This window comes from Trichomycterus rosablanca, chromosome 4 (genome assembly GCF_030014385.1).
Source record: "Trichomycterus rosablanca isolate fTriRos1 chromosome 4, fTriRos1.hap1, whole genome shotgun sequence".
In the NCBI taxonomy this organism is placed as follows: domain Eukaryota; kingdom Metazoa; phylum Chordata; class Actinopteri; order Siluriformes; family Trichomycteridae; genus Trichomycterus; species Trichomycterus rosablanca.
The window spans coordinates 10,752,164-10,766,760 of NC_085991.1; the positions used below are offsets into that span (position 1 = coordinate 10,752,164).

General features: G+C 48.4%; 1 non-coding gene across 1 annotated transcript; it reads left to right on the plus strand.

Moving 5' to 3' along the window:
- Window positions 1-12,751: 12,751 nt before the first annotated feature.
- trnap-agg (transfer RNA proline (anticodon AGG)) lies at window positions 12,752-12,823 on the plus strand. Its single transcript has one exon. It is a non-coding gene; the product is annotated as a tRNA-Pro (tRNA).
- The last annotated feature ends 1,774 nt before the right edge of the window (window positions 12,824-14,597 follow it).

The following is a 14,597-nucleotide window of genomic DNA, read 5'->3' on the forward strand; positions in this document are numbered from 1 at the left end:
CTTGCCTGGTCTGACCGGAATCTTCCCCCGCCATCTGATCCAACTCACCACCAGGTAGTGATCAGTTGACAGCTCAGCTCCTCTCTTCACCCGAGTGTCCAAGACACATGGCCACAGGTCTGATGACACAACAACAAAGTCGATCATCGAACTGCGGCCCAGGGTGTCCTGGTGTCCTGGTGCCATGTGCACTTATGAACACCCTTGTGCTTGAACATGGTGTTCGTGATGGACAGACTGTGATTTGCACAGAAGTCCAACAACTGAACACCCCTTGGGTTCAGATCGGAAAGGCCGTTCTTCCCAATCACGCCTTTCCAGGTCTCACTGTCATTGCCCACGTGAGCGTTGAAGTCCCCCAGTAGGACAACCGAGTCACCAGGAGGAGCCCCTTCCAGCACCCTCCTCAGAGACTCTAAGAAGGCTGGGTACTCTGAACTGCCATTTGGCGCATAAGCACAAACCACAGTCATAACCCGTTCCCCAACCCGAAGGCATAGGGAAGCTACCCTCTCGTCCACCGGAAAAAACCACAGCGTACATGCGTCAAACTGAGGGGCTACGAGAAGACCCACACCTGCTCGACGCCTCTCACCATGGGCAACTCCAGAAAAGAACAGGGTCCAGCCCCTCTCAAGGAGATTGGTTCCAGAGCCCGAGATGTGCGTTGAGGTGAGCCCGACTATATCTAGTCGGTATCTCTCAACCTCCCGCACCAACTCGGGCTCCTTCCCCGCCAGTGAGGTAACATTCCAAGTTCCAAAAGCCAGTTTTAGCAGCCGGGGATCGTGACGCCAAGGCTCCCGCCTCCGGTCACTGCCCGATCCACAATGCACCGAACCCCCATTACTACCCCTCCCACAAGTGGTGAGTCCATGGGAGGGGGGACCCATGTAACTCCTTCGGGCTGGGCCCGGTCGGGTACCATGGGAGAGTACTCGACCACCAGGTGCTCGCTGGCGAACCCCTCCCCCGGGCCTGGCTCCAGGGTGGGGTCCCGGTAACCCTAATCCGGGCAGGGTACACAGGTTCCTGTTATTTTTCTTCATAGAGGTTCTTTGGACCACTCTTTGTCTGACTTGTCACCGAGGACCAATTTGCCTTGGGAGACCCTACCAGGAGCTTTTGCCCCAGACAACATAGCTCCTGGGATCATTCAAGCACGCAAACCCCTCCACCACGATAAGGTGGTGATCCAAGGAGAGGGGCTTCCTAGTTACCAGGTTTTAATCCAGTAGAGCACCTTTGTGATCTGGCAGAAGGGGAGATTGGTAACATGTAAGTGCACCTGAAAGCTCTGCAGCAATTGCATGACAACCTTGTCAACAAGTACCACAATCTCAAAGGAATGTTTCCAACATCTTGTGGAAACCATACCATGAACAATTGAGGCCTTTTTGAGAGCAAAATGATTGTAATACTGGGTAGGACCTCAATAGCCTAAAATGCTACTCCATTAAAGTTTAGCGTTAGACTTTGCAGTTTTATAGCAGTTTTACTTTTACTTAGAATAAAAATATTTCAAAAAGATAAAATAGGTGAATATCCAACCAATTTCAAATGTCTTTTCAGTCAAATTTGTCTCGAGTAGTATTAAACCTTTTAAAGATTCCTCACTATTTATGTAGCGTTTCAAATTTAGACATGAAGTGAACAAAGCAAATTGGCTATTTAACAGCATCGGCCAATTTTCAGTCCAAATATGTGATCGGCCATTTTCACAACGTAAGGATTGCAGCAGCTCTGCATGAGGACCCATTGTTCAACTGCCAGATGAAGATACAGACCTTGTGCACGGCTACAGAAAACAGTGTTAATTTTGCAGCTGTGCTGATAGAAAATGTGATCAGTTGGAAAGTTTCTACCAACTCGGACAAAAGACACCTTACCTGTAAAACGTGCAAAACTAACATTCTTCCTGGGGGAGGCAAAAAAAAGGTTTTTAAACACCACTAACCTGACACGACACTCAAGAGTACATCACCCAAGGCACGTAAGTATTACAGTGATCAGAACACAGCACAGCTAGTAAAACCCACAAAAAAAACAAAAAAAATCCAGCGAACTGTGGAGACCACATTTGACCAATACCAAAAGTACAGCAACCGGAAGGCTAAAGAAATCACGTCCAAAGTGATGGAATTTTTAGTGCTTAATATTTCACCAGGAGCCACACAATGCCATTAGGAGCCACACAATGCCATTCCTATTCTTCAAGTGTTGCCTTTCCCGAGCTGTATCAAGCAGTTTAATCACACAGATTAACTTATGTTACCTCCCTGAGTTTTACAAGCGATACATGGAGTTCTGAGGTCAGTCCCACATCCAGAAGCTCAGTGGATTCATCCCCACTTTGAGCTACACAGTGCAGCTGTGTGCACAATAATTCACAGGTAGACAAAGTTTCAAATGTGAACGACTCGGCAGATACCGATTGAGGGCAGGGCTTTTCAAAAAGGTTGGTCTCCAGCAAAGTTTGGGAGTTGCCCTACTGAAATACACCCACTTTGTCTGGTAATTAACTGATGAGTTGAATCAGGTGTGTTTGAGTAGGGCAACTACCAAGCTTTGCTGGAGACCAACCCTCCAGGACTGGAGTTGTGCACCCTTGCGCTAGCCTAGAATGACCAATCTGCGTGACCCTCTGACTGAGGGGCCTCTATCAATCTGCTAAATGTGACTCATATGATCTGATCAGCTGATCTCAGGATCAGCAAAGTTAGAGAAACAAATTATAATATTTTAGATCAATCAAAACAAATGACTAAAACTGAGTATTTGTCAGTGATTTGTGCTCAGGTAGGCTGAGAACCAAAACATTTCAGATTTATGCACAGGAGTTACCTACATGCACCCTGTGTGCCTAGGAGTCATGAACCAACTTCTTTCTCTTCAGCTGAAGTGAGGTCCTTTCACTAGAAGGGTGTCTGTATTTACTGCCAAAGATCTCACAACCAATGGAAGAGATCAGTCATCTGATTCTCCACAACCACCTACAGTGGGGCCAAAAAGTATTTAGTCAGCCACTGATTGTGCAAGTTCTCCTACTTAGAAAGATGAGAGAGGTCTGTAATTTTCATCATAGGTACACTTCAACTATGAGAGACAAAATGAGAAAAAAAAAAATCCAAGAAATCACATTGTAGGATTTTTAAAGAATTTATTTGTAAATTATGGTGGAAAATAAGTATTTGGTCACTCACAAACAAGCAAGATTTCTGGCTCTCACAGACCTGTAACTTCTTCTTTAAGAAGCTCTTCTGTCCTCCACTCCTTACCTGTATTAATGGCACCTGTTTGACCTCGTTATCTGTATAAAAGACACCTGTCCACAGCCTCAAACTGTCAGACTCCAAACTCAACCATGGCCAAGACCAAAGAGCTGTCGAAGGACACCAGGAAGAAAATTGTAGACCTGCACCAGGCTGGGAAGAGTGAATCTACAATAGGCAAGCCGGTTGGTGTGAATAAATCAACTGTGGGAGCAATTGTAAAAAAATGGAAGACATACAAGACCATTGATAATCTCCCTCGATCTGGGGCCCCACGCAAGATCTCATCCCGTGGGGTCAAAATGATCATGAGAACGGTGAGCAAAAATCCCAGAACTACATGGAGGGACCTGATGAATGACCTGCAGAGAGCTGGGACCAAAGTAACAAAGGCTACCATCAGTAACACACTACACCGAGAGGGACTCAAATCTTGCAGTGCCAGGCGTGTCCCCCTGCTTAAGCCAGTACATGTCCAGGCCCATCTGAAGTTTGCCAGAGAGCATATGGATGATCCAGAAGAGGATTGGGAGAATATCATGTGGTCAGATGAAACCAAAATGGAACTTTTTGGTAAAAACTCAACTCGTCGTGTTTGGAGAAAGAATAATGCTGAGTTGCATCCCAAGAACACCATGCTTTGGGGCTGTTTTTTCTGCAAAGGGGACAGGACGACTGATCCGTGTTAAGGGAAGAATGAACGGGGCCATGTGTCGTGAGATTTTAAGCCAAAACCTCCTTCCATCAGTGAGAGCATTGAAGATGGAACGTGGCTGGGTCTTCCAGCATGACAATGATCTCAAACACACCGCTCGGGCAACGAAGCAGTGGCTCCGTAAAAAGCATTTCAAGGTCCTGGAGTGGCCTAGCCAGTCTCCAGACCTCAACCCCATAGAAAATTTGTGGAGGGAGTTGAAAGTCCGTGTTGCCCAGCGACTGTTAGGGTTAGTTAATAACCCACCAAGGACTAGGGGGGAACCCAAAGGCGAGTGCACAAACAACAAAACCCAGAAGTGATAATACGATATTTATTTAAACAAATAATAAATAAACGACCAAAACAAACAACCAAAAAGATAACAGAAAACGAGAGGGGAGCGGCAGGAGCGGTACTGGAAGCGCCGGGGAACTGCAGGGCGGACTGATGACCAGGAGTGATGAACCGGAATGCAGGATGACCAGGAATGGCAGGAGAACCAGGAATGGCAGGAACGCAGGAGAACCAAGAACGGCAGGAATGCAGGATGACCAGGAACGGCAGGAACACAGGGGAACCAGGAACGGCGGAACGGCAGGAAAACCAGGAACGACAGGAGCACAGGAGAACCAGGAACGGCGGAACGGCAGGAAAACCAGGAACGGCAGGAACACAGGAGAACCAGGAACGGCAGGAACACAGGAGAACCAGGAACGGCAGGAACACAGGAAAACCAGGAACGGCAGGAACACAGGAGAACCAGGAACGGCAGGAACGCAGGAACGGGGGGAAGGTCTAGGAGGCGATGAAAAACAAAATACGTTAAAGAGGAGAAGGTAAAAGAAGAAGACTCACGGTTTAAGGACACAACGAACGGCCGTCTGTGTACCGTATGGCAAGCAGACAATCTGGCGACGAGTGAGAGAAAAGCCGGCGTTTAAATGCAGGAGTTGATGAGATGAGGAATGAGGCGCAGGTGTGTGTGGGGTCCGCCCTCCAGCGATCTATTGGCTGGAACCGCAGCAACCTCCGAAAACAGTACCGCTCCAGGCCGCTAGGGGGAGAAGGGAGCAAAACGGGAAAACAAACGCAAACCACCACCAAGAACAAAAGCGATCGGGGAAACTAAAGAAAACGGAGAAAAACAAAATACCAACCGGAATGAAAACAAAACGCTGGGAAACCCTGAAAATGAAAGGTAAGCGCTGGCGGATCCTAACAGTACCCCCCCCTCAACGGCCACCTCTAGGTGGCCTACCGGGTCTATCAGGATGTAGACGGTGGAACTCACGGACCAGGTTGGAGTCAAGGATGGCAACCCGGGGAACCCATGACCGCTCCTCAGGCCCATAACCCTCCCAATCTACCAGGTATTGGAGGCCCCGACCACGTCTACGGACATCCAGCAACCGGCGAACCGTGTATGCCGGATGCCCATCGATGAGCCGGGGGGGTGGTGGGGGTTCGGTCGGAGGGTTCAAGGGTGAGGAAACCACGGGCTTGAGCTGGGAGACGTGGAATGTGGGGTGGATCCGCATGTGGCGGGGGAGTTTCAGTCGTACCGACGTGGGGTTGATGACCTTCTCGACGGTGTAGGGGCCGATGAAGCGGGGGGAGAGTTTCCGAGACTCAACACGTAAGGGGATGTGAAGGGTGGACAACCAGACCGCTTGACCAGGAGCATAGGGGGGGGCCGGTCTTCGACGATGATCGGCCGACTGCCGGTTGGCGTCCCGAGTGCGCAGGAGGGTGGTCCTGGTGGAGCGCCAGAGTCTTCGGCACCTGCGAAGGTGGTGCCCAACAGAGGGGACTGCCACATCGGCTTCTTGTTCGGGGAACAGTGGTGGCTGGTAGCCTAAGGAGGCCTCGAAGGGGGACAAACCTGTGGCAGATGACACTAGAGAGTTGTGGGCATACTCGACCCAGGCCAGGTGGGAGCTCCAGGCCTTGGGGTTGCGAGCAGCCATGCACCGTAAGGCCGACTCCAGGCCCTGGTTGGTCCTCTCCGCCTGACCGTTGGACTGTGGGTGGAAGCCGGAGGAAAGGCTGACTGTGGCGCCCAGCGCCCCGCAGAAGGCCTTCCAAACCTGGGAGGTGAATTGGGGTCCTCGGTCTGACACAATGTCCAATGGTATTCCATGAACGCGAAAAACTAGATTAACTAAAAGTTCTGCTGTTTGGAAGGCTGTGGGGAGCTTCGGCAGAGCAGCAAAATGTACGGCCTTGGAAAACCGGTCAACGATGGTGAGGATGACTGTGTTCCCGTTGGAATCCGGAAGGCCCGTGACGAAGTCCAAGGCAATATGGGACCATGGGCGACTCGGGATAGGGAGAGGCTGAAGTAGCCCCGCAGGAGATTGATGGGATGCTTTGCTGCGTGCACAGGTGGTACAGGCCGCCACAAATTCCCCAACATCCTTCTCCAAGGATGGCCACCAGAAATGCCTCTTTAGGAAGGATAAGGTACGACTAGTCCCGGGATGGCAGGCGACGCGGGACTCATGGGCCCATTGAAGGACCGGCGAGCGAGCTGTGGCCGGGACGAAGAGACGGGTTTGGGTTCCTGTCCTGGGGTCTGGTTCCTGGGCCTGGGCTTCGGTGACTAGACGACGAACGTCCCAAGTGAGGAGCCCAACAAGTCGACTCGGCGGGAGGATAGTCTCGGAAGAGGTGAGGGCTTCCTTCGGGGCAAACTGGCGAGAGAGGGCGTCCGGTTTGATGTTCCGGGATCCAGGCCGGTAGGTCAAAGTAAAATCAAAACGGGCGAAGAACAGTGCCCATCTGGCTTGCCTGGCGTTCAGCCTCTTTGCCGTCTGGACGTAAGACAAATTCTTGTGGTCCGTCCAGACGACAAAGGGCTGAGCGGCCCCCTCCAGCCAGTGCCTCCACTCCTCCAAGGCCAGTTTCACCGCCAGTAGCTCACGGTCCCCGACATCGTAATTGGCCTCAGCTGAAGAAAGGCGACGTGAAAAAAAAGCACAAGGGTGCAGAGGGTTCTCGGGACTCACCCGCTGGGAGAGCACAGCCCCTACCCCAGTATCGGATGCATCCACCTCCACCACGAACTGCTTGTCGGGGTCGGGCTGGATGAGGATGGGGGCGGAAGTGAACAAAGTCTTGAGCCGGAGGAAAGCTTCCTCTGCCTCCCGGGGCCAGGTGAAGGAAATCTTAGTCGAGGTGAGGCGAGTGAGGGGTGCTGCCACGTGGCTGTAGTTTCGGATGAATCGTCGGTAGAAGTTAGCGAAACCCAGGAAGCGTTGGAGCTCCTTCCGAGTGGTAGGGGTAGGCCACTCTGTGACCGCTCGGATCTTGTGGGGGTCGGCTCTAACCTGGCCGCTCTCCAGAACGACCCCGAGGAATTCCAGAGTCGACGTGGAACTCACACTTCTCGACCTTGACGAACAATCTGTTCTCTAATAACCGAGAGAGGACCCTCCGGACATGCGCTCCGTGTTCTTCCCGGGACTTGGAAAAAATCAAAATGTCGTCAAGGTAGACGAACACGAACCGGTTGAGGAAGTCTCTGAGCACATCGTTGACCAAGGCTTGGAAGACTGCTGGGGCGTTACAAAGCCCGAAGGGCATTACGAGGTACTCGAAGTGGCCGAGCGGGGTGTTGAACGCCGTCTTCCACTCGTCGCCTTCTCGGATCCGCACCAGGTGATACGCGTTACGCAGGTCCAACTTTGTGAAGATGGTAGCACTGTGCAGGGGTTCAAAGGCCGACGACATCAACGGCAGGGGATACCGGTTCTTGACCGTGATCTGGTTGAGGCCCCGGTAGTCGATGCATGGCCGCAGGGTCTTATCCTTCTTTTCGACAAAAAAGAAACCAGCTCCTAAGGGAGATGATGAGGGGCGGATGATTCCGGCGGCCAGAGACTCCGAGATGTAGCTCTCCATCGTGCTCCTCTCAGCACGAGAGAGGTTATAGAGCCGACTGGTAGGCAGTGGGGCACCAGGCAGCAAGTCGATGGCACAATCGTAGGGTCGGTGAGGGGGTAGAGACTGGGCCCGGTACTTGCTGAACACCTCGCGGAGGAAGTGGTACTCCCGGGGCACCTTGGACAGGTCAGGGGATGCTGCAGAGGGGGTGGTGCTTGTCCCGTTCCCCGGCTGAGGGATGGCGGAGACCAGACAATTGGCGTGGCAAAAGTCGCTCCAAGCCACAACTCGTCCACGAGCCCAGTCGATGTGGGGGTTGTGACGTGCCAACCAGGGGTAGCCTAGGACCAGGGGGGTCTGAGGAGCTTTGATAACTACGAAGGAGAGGGTCTCCCGGTGGTTTCCTGAGAGGATCAGGGACAAAGGCGCGGTACGGTGGGTCACCCGGGCAATGATCCGTCCATCCAGGGCTCGCGCAGTGATAGGAGGGTCCAGGGGCTCCAGGGTCCCCCCCAGCTGACTTGCCAGCCCTTCGTCTAACAGGTTGTCCTCCGCACCCGAGTCCACCAAGGCCTGGAGAGGGACCGAGCAGCCATGGCAACAAAGGGTTGCCTGCATGCGGAGGTGGCGTTGCTGGGAGGATTGGGATAGTTGTGGGAGGGGGGATAGCTGAGAGTCGCCCGCCAGTACCCCCACGGCTACTGACGGGCGCCCTCTTTTGGCCGGACAGGGCATGCCCGGAGAATATGGCCTGCCTGACCACAATAAAGGCATTGCCCGGCCCTGAAGCGGTTAGCCCGCTCCTGGGGGGTTAACCGGGCACGCCCCAACTGCATGGGTTCAGGCATTGGTACTAAGGGTATAGGGGCAACACTGGAGGCACCTGAGGGCTCTGAGGGGCTCGAACAGGTCAAAGGGGAAGGTAGCCTGGAACCGGTTCTGGCCGCCCTTTCATGGCGGCGGCTGCGGAGGCGGTTATCCAAGCGGATGGCCAGAGCTACCAGGGAGTGGAGGTCGGGGCTCTCGTCCCTTGCCGCCAACTCATCCCTCAGGGAGTCGATGAGACCTTGCCGGAAAGCCTCCCGGAGGGCCTCGTCGTTCCACCCCGAGTCGGCGGCCAAGGTCCAGAACTCAATAGAATAATCAGCCACGGACCGGGAACCTTGGCGCAGGGAAAATAGTCGGGAAGAGGCACTCCCCGAATAATCCGGGTGGTCAAACACTGTCCTGAACCGGGCGAGGAAGTCAACAAACGAGCCCTCTCGAGGGTCCGTCTGTGACTGTACCGCTTCGGCCCAGGTCAGGGCCCTGCCTCTCAGGTGACCAATAATAAAGGCCACCTTACTGGCCTCGGTGGCAAAGGTAGTGGGACGCTGACGGAAAATGGATTCGCATTGGAACAAAAACCCTCTGCACCTCTCCAGGTCTCCACAGAAGGGCTCGGGGTTGGGGACAGGTGTTTCCACGGAGGACCCTGGAACCACGGGACCCGTCGGAGGTACGACCGGAACCTGGGAAGGAGCAAGAGGTACAGGATTAGGAGGTATTAGACGTACTACCTGCTGGGTCAAGTCAGCGAGCTGCTGGCTGAGTGTCCCCAGCATCTGGTTATGGCGGATAAGGATCCCCTCAACCGTTTGTGCACCCGTGGGTTCCATGGTGGCCAGATTGTACTGTTAGGGTTAGTTAATAACCCACCAAGGACTAGGGGGGAACCCAAAGGCGAGTGCACAAACAACAAAACCCAGAAGTGATAATACGATATTTATTTAAACAAATAATAAATAAACGACCAAAACAAACAACCAAAAAGATAACAGAAAACGAGAGGGGAGCGGCAGGAGCGGTACTGGAAGCGCCGGGGAACTGCAGGGCGGACTGATGACCAGGAGTGATGAACCGGAATGCAGGATGACCAGGAATGGCAGGAGAACCAGGAATGGCAGGAACGCAGGAGAACCAAGAACGGCAGGAATGCAGGATGACCAGGAACGGCAGGAACACAGGGGAACCAGGAACGGCGGAACGGCAGGAAAACCAGGAACGACAGGAGCACAGGAGAACCAGGAACGGCGGAACGGCAGGAAAACCAGGAACGGCAGGAACACAGGAGAACCAGGAACGGCAGGAACACAGGAGAACCAGGAACGGCAGGAACACAGGAAAACCAGGAACGGCAGGAACACAGGAGAACCAGGAACGGCAGGAACGCAGGAACGGGGGGAAGGTCTAGGAGGCGATGAAAAACAAAATACGTTAAAGAGGAGAAGGTAAAAGAAGAAGACTCACGGTTTAAGGACACAACGAACGGCCGTCTGTGTACCGTATGGCAAGCAGACAATCTGGCGACGAGTGAGAGAAAAGCCGGCGTTTAAATGCAGGAGTTGATGAGATGAGGAATGAGGCGCAGGTGTGTGTGGGGTCCGCCCTCCAGCGATCTATTGGCTGGAACCGCAGCAACCTCCGAAAACAGTACCGCTCCAGGCCGCTAGGGGGAGAAGGGAGCAAAACGGGAAAACAAACGCAAACCACCACCAAGAACAAAAGCGATCGGGGAAACTAAAGAAAACGGAGAAAAACAAAATACCAACCGGAATGAAAACAAAACGCTGGGAAACCCTGAAAATGAAAGGTAAGCGCTGGCGGATCCTAACAGCGACAGCCCCAAAACATCACTGCTCTAGAGGAGATCTGCATGGAGGAATGGGCCAAAATACCAGCTACAGTGTGTGCAAACCTGGTGAAGACTTACAGGAAACGTTTGACCTCTGTCATTGCCAACAAAGGTTATGTTACAAAGTATTGAGTTAAACTTTTGTTATTGACCAAATACTTATTTTCCACCATAATTTACAAATAAATTCTTTAAAAATCCTACAATGTGATTTCCTGGATTTTTTTTTCTCATTTTGTCTCTCATAGTTGAAGTGTACCTATGATGAAAACTACAGACCTCTCTCATCTTTCTAAGTAGGAAAACTTGCACAATCAGTGACTCACTAAATACTTTTTGGCCCCACTGTAAGTGCAAACATTGTACACAACCTTTAAAAAGATGCATGGGCTACATTTCTTGTTTTATAATTACAAAAATAATACAGTTAGCATTACTGTACAATTAAAAATACATAATTAACATTCATTTTGACACACAATTACACCAATAAGAAAAACACAAAACCTAATGTAGGATTTATAAAAAGCATTATATTATTACAGTGCTCTGTAAGCACAGAATAAGGTTATATTAAGATTAACATTATATATATACGTATATAGAACTATAAAATTTTATTATATTAATATAATACTATATCAAGTTTTATTAAGAATATCATCTTTTGATCATCTATCACATGTTATGTAGGTGTTTGGTTTTTGTGCAGTATCATTGGATTTCCTGTCACTGTGGGCTGCAGAGCACAGTAGTAGAGAGCAGAATCTGATACTGCAGCAGAGGAGATGTTCAGATCCACTCGGTCATCATCTTCATTTATCTTTGCAGAAAACTTAGAATCTGCAGCTTCTTTCTGATATTCAGCAACCAGAATAATGAACTCTGGTCTGAATGTGGAGGACTGATGATACCACTGCAGCTCATTATTTCCAGATCCACTGTAATTACAGGATAAAGTAACAGAGTTTCCCTCCAAGACATTTACAGTGGTAGAAACTGATGTAATAGTCTGTGCAGAGGTATAAACTTAAAAAAAGGAAAGAAAAGAAATGTCATTTACTTTAAAAACAAATAAAAGCATTAGATTATTAAAAATACATTATATGTAATATTATTTCTCACCCAAAATGACTAAAAGAAGGCAAGCAAACCCAAGCAATGCCATGTGCAGACTAGTGCAGCTTAAAGCCTGTTATCATTCTTATACGTTTGAATCACTTCCTTTCTTCAGCTTCTCTTTCCAACAGTGCAGCTCTGTTACATTTAGTAAAATGTAGATGGAGTCTACCATCATGTGTTTACTTTCCTTCCTACATCTGTGTGCAGAAAAAATGTTGTTTCCTTTAGTTAATAGACGTTAAATCTGAGATAATGTCACAACGCAACAAAGCATTAAATACAAAACAAACAAACACAGCTTCTGTCAAAGGCTTCATACAATTCCTACTAGTAACTGATTGTCATGATCATTTTTAGCACTAAAGAATGTTGACATCAAATTGTCTCTTCAAAATGTAATTACAGTGTGTAATTAGAAATCAAAGGTGGCATTAAATTGGTAAACATGTAAATCCTGTCTAATGACATGGGGTTACAAAGGTACTTTATGAAAACAGCACAAAGCTTTCAAATGCTTCCTAGTCCTGACAGTCGACTAATTAAAGGAAGTTTTTACTATATGGAGCCTTTAAATATTTTTCATGTTTTAACTCTTTAAAAAGAGGTTATAACCAGTCTATGTACTGATACTGGAGGTTTTGATAGTTTTGTAATGCAAGCACTGACCACACTTACCAGCTCAACCAGACAACATAGTTTTGAAGGTCAGTCACGCAGATTAAAGTAACACAAAGACTTTTGTTCTCACTGGCTCGTTGGTCTAGGGGTATGATTCTCACTTCGGGTGCGAGCGGTCCCGGGTTCAAATCCCGGAAGGGCCCTTATTTAGTCGAATGCTTCGTTGAACTATACAAAAAACTTATCAAGTGTCCCGTTAAATGACACATGCTGATACACTGGTAGAAGTTGGTGAGCTTATGTGGATGCAAATAGCCTTCATGCCTTTAATGACACCTCATGCTTAAACTGTTAGAAATGCTTTAATGAAGCTCTGCATTGAATTTTGTTTTGTCATGAATACACTTCCCAGTGCAACCAGTCAACATGGTTTTGATGCTAAGCCACGGAGGTCAAAGAAATGCCCTGGCATTCGTCCAGGCTGGCTCGTTGGTCTAGTGGTATGATTCTCGCTTAGGGTGCGAGAGGTCCCGGGTTCAAATCCCGGACGAGCCCTTGTTTGCTCACATTTAATTCATCAACTGCCTCTTCAGGTTCTAATCCCAGTGTGCAAATGGAAATGAAACGGGGCGATTAAATGGCAAAGCTTTCTACTTGGATGCCAGGCCTACACAACACTATAAAAACCCTATGGTGCTAACTGCATATCAGAATATGCTTTTCAACCTGACGTACCATTTACTCAGTACCATGTACTGACCAACACTTGTCTCTTTAGATTAGAAACGTCTTTTTGTATTTATTGTACTGTTGTTTATCTGCACTGTGTACTATACTGTCTTGCACTTTTTGTTCTATGTTGCACCCTGGTCCTGTTTCCTTACAATATGTACTTGTATATAGCTAAAATTACAATAAAGCCATACAATAAATGCCCAGGTCTGCCACACGCAAGACATTTAATTGTGTCAGTAGTAGCAACTACTGTATAATCAACATGGAAACTAAAGGACAGGTTCAATTCTGTATTACTATCATTAAGAACCGTGTACACACCACATCTAAATGAAAGTACATGTTTTAAAAGTGGAGATTTGCTCCCAGTTGAGATCAGCTGTTTTTCTTTAATAAACGGCGGTACGTTTGATATGGTGATTCTTTTTGCCGGCCTAAGAAGGGGAAGAACACTAACGTGTGAACCGCTTATAACTACACCGTTCTCCACTAGTTTGTTAGCTTTTTCTTTTGTACTTAGGAAAACAACAAACTTGCTGTTCATTCTAGACCCAGATATAACAGTCATGTCCAACAACTTCTGATGCCACCTTAACTGTGTGGCACCATGTGAGGAAACTAAAATCCCCTGCACCTGCTGCCATTGCCACTCCGCTCACTTGCTCCCAGTATGCACTCCGACAGAGAGAGAGAGAGAGAAACAATAAAAAATCTTGTCTGTGGGCATGTGGTTTTCGTGTGAGTGAATATGGTTAACTGATAACAAGGTGAAGGAATAAATAACTTTGATCTTCTGAGCTTTGAGGAACTTCAAATATGTGAGTCTTTGTACAGCATCTCAATAGCTTTGTATCAGTAGGCTTCTCTAAGAGCACAGTGATAGAGAGCAGAATCTGTCAGCTTTACATTGTTAATGGTCAGTACAGTGGAGTCCCCAGTTGTTCCTGTTTTTAATCAAGGGTCATCAGGAGTGCTCTGGGCTGTAAAAACTGTGGTGCGCTGTTAGGATTTAGTTTGTACCAGTAAAGCACAATGTAGCTGCTGCTTCACTCATATGAACATTTTAGAGTAACAGTTTCTGTTTCCTTTGAAACAATATTGGAATCTTTGTCTGTTGGACCAATTACAGCTGCAAAACCACCTGTTATAAAGACAAAAAGAAAATGTTAAAAACACTTAAAACACTGTAAGGAAACTAAAGTAAGATCTTAAATTTGAATGAGAAACATGTAACATAGTAATAAATTAACTGATGCTACTGTAAGAATCAGTGCTGTATATCTATCTATCTACCTACCTACCTACCTATATATAATATATCTAATTTTGTACTTCAAATAAGAACATGAGCTGCTGCTTTCTGCACTTTATACCCAATAAAACTTCTGGAGAACAAGGTGTTGCTGTAATTAAAAGGAGAGGTAGTAAAAGCATGAACTTTTATTGCACCTGGTAACAGCTGTATTTATAATTGTAATGTGGACAGACAATGGCTTTTCTTGTAATTTCCTAAATAAAATACTACAATACACTTTACTTTGTTAATTTGGGACACTTTTCTTGTGTCGCATCACAACATCCTACCAGCATCAGT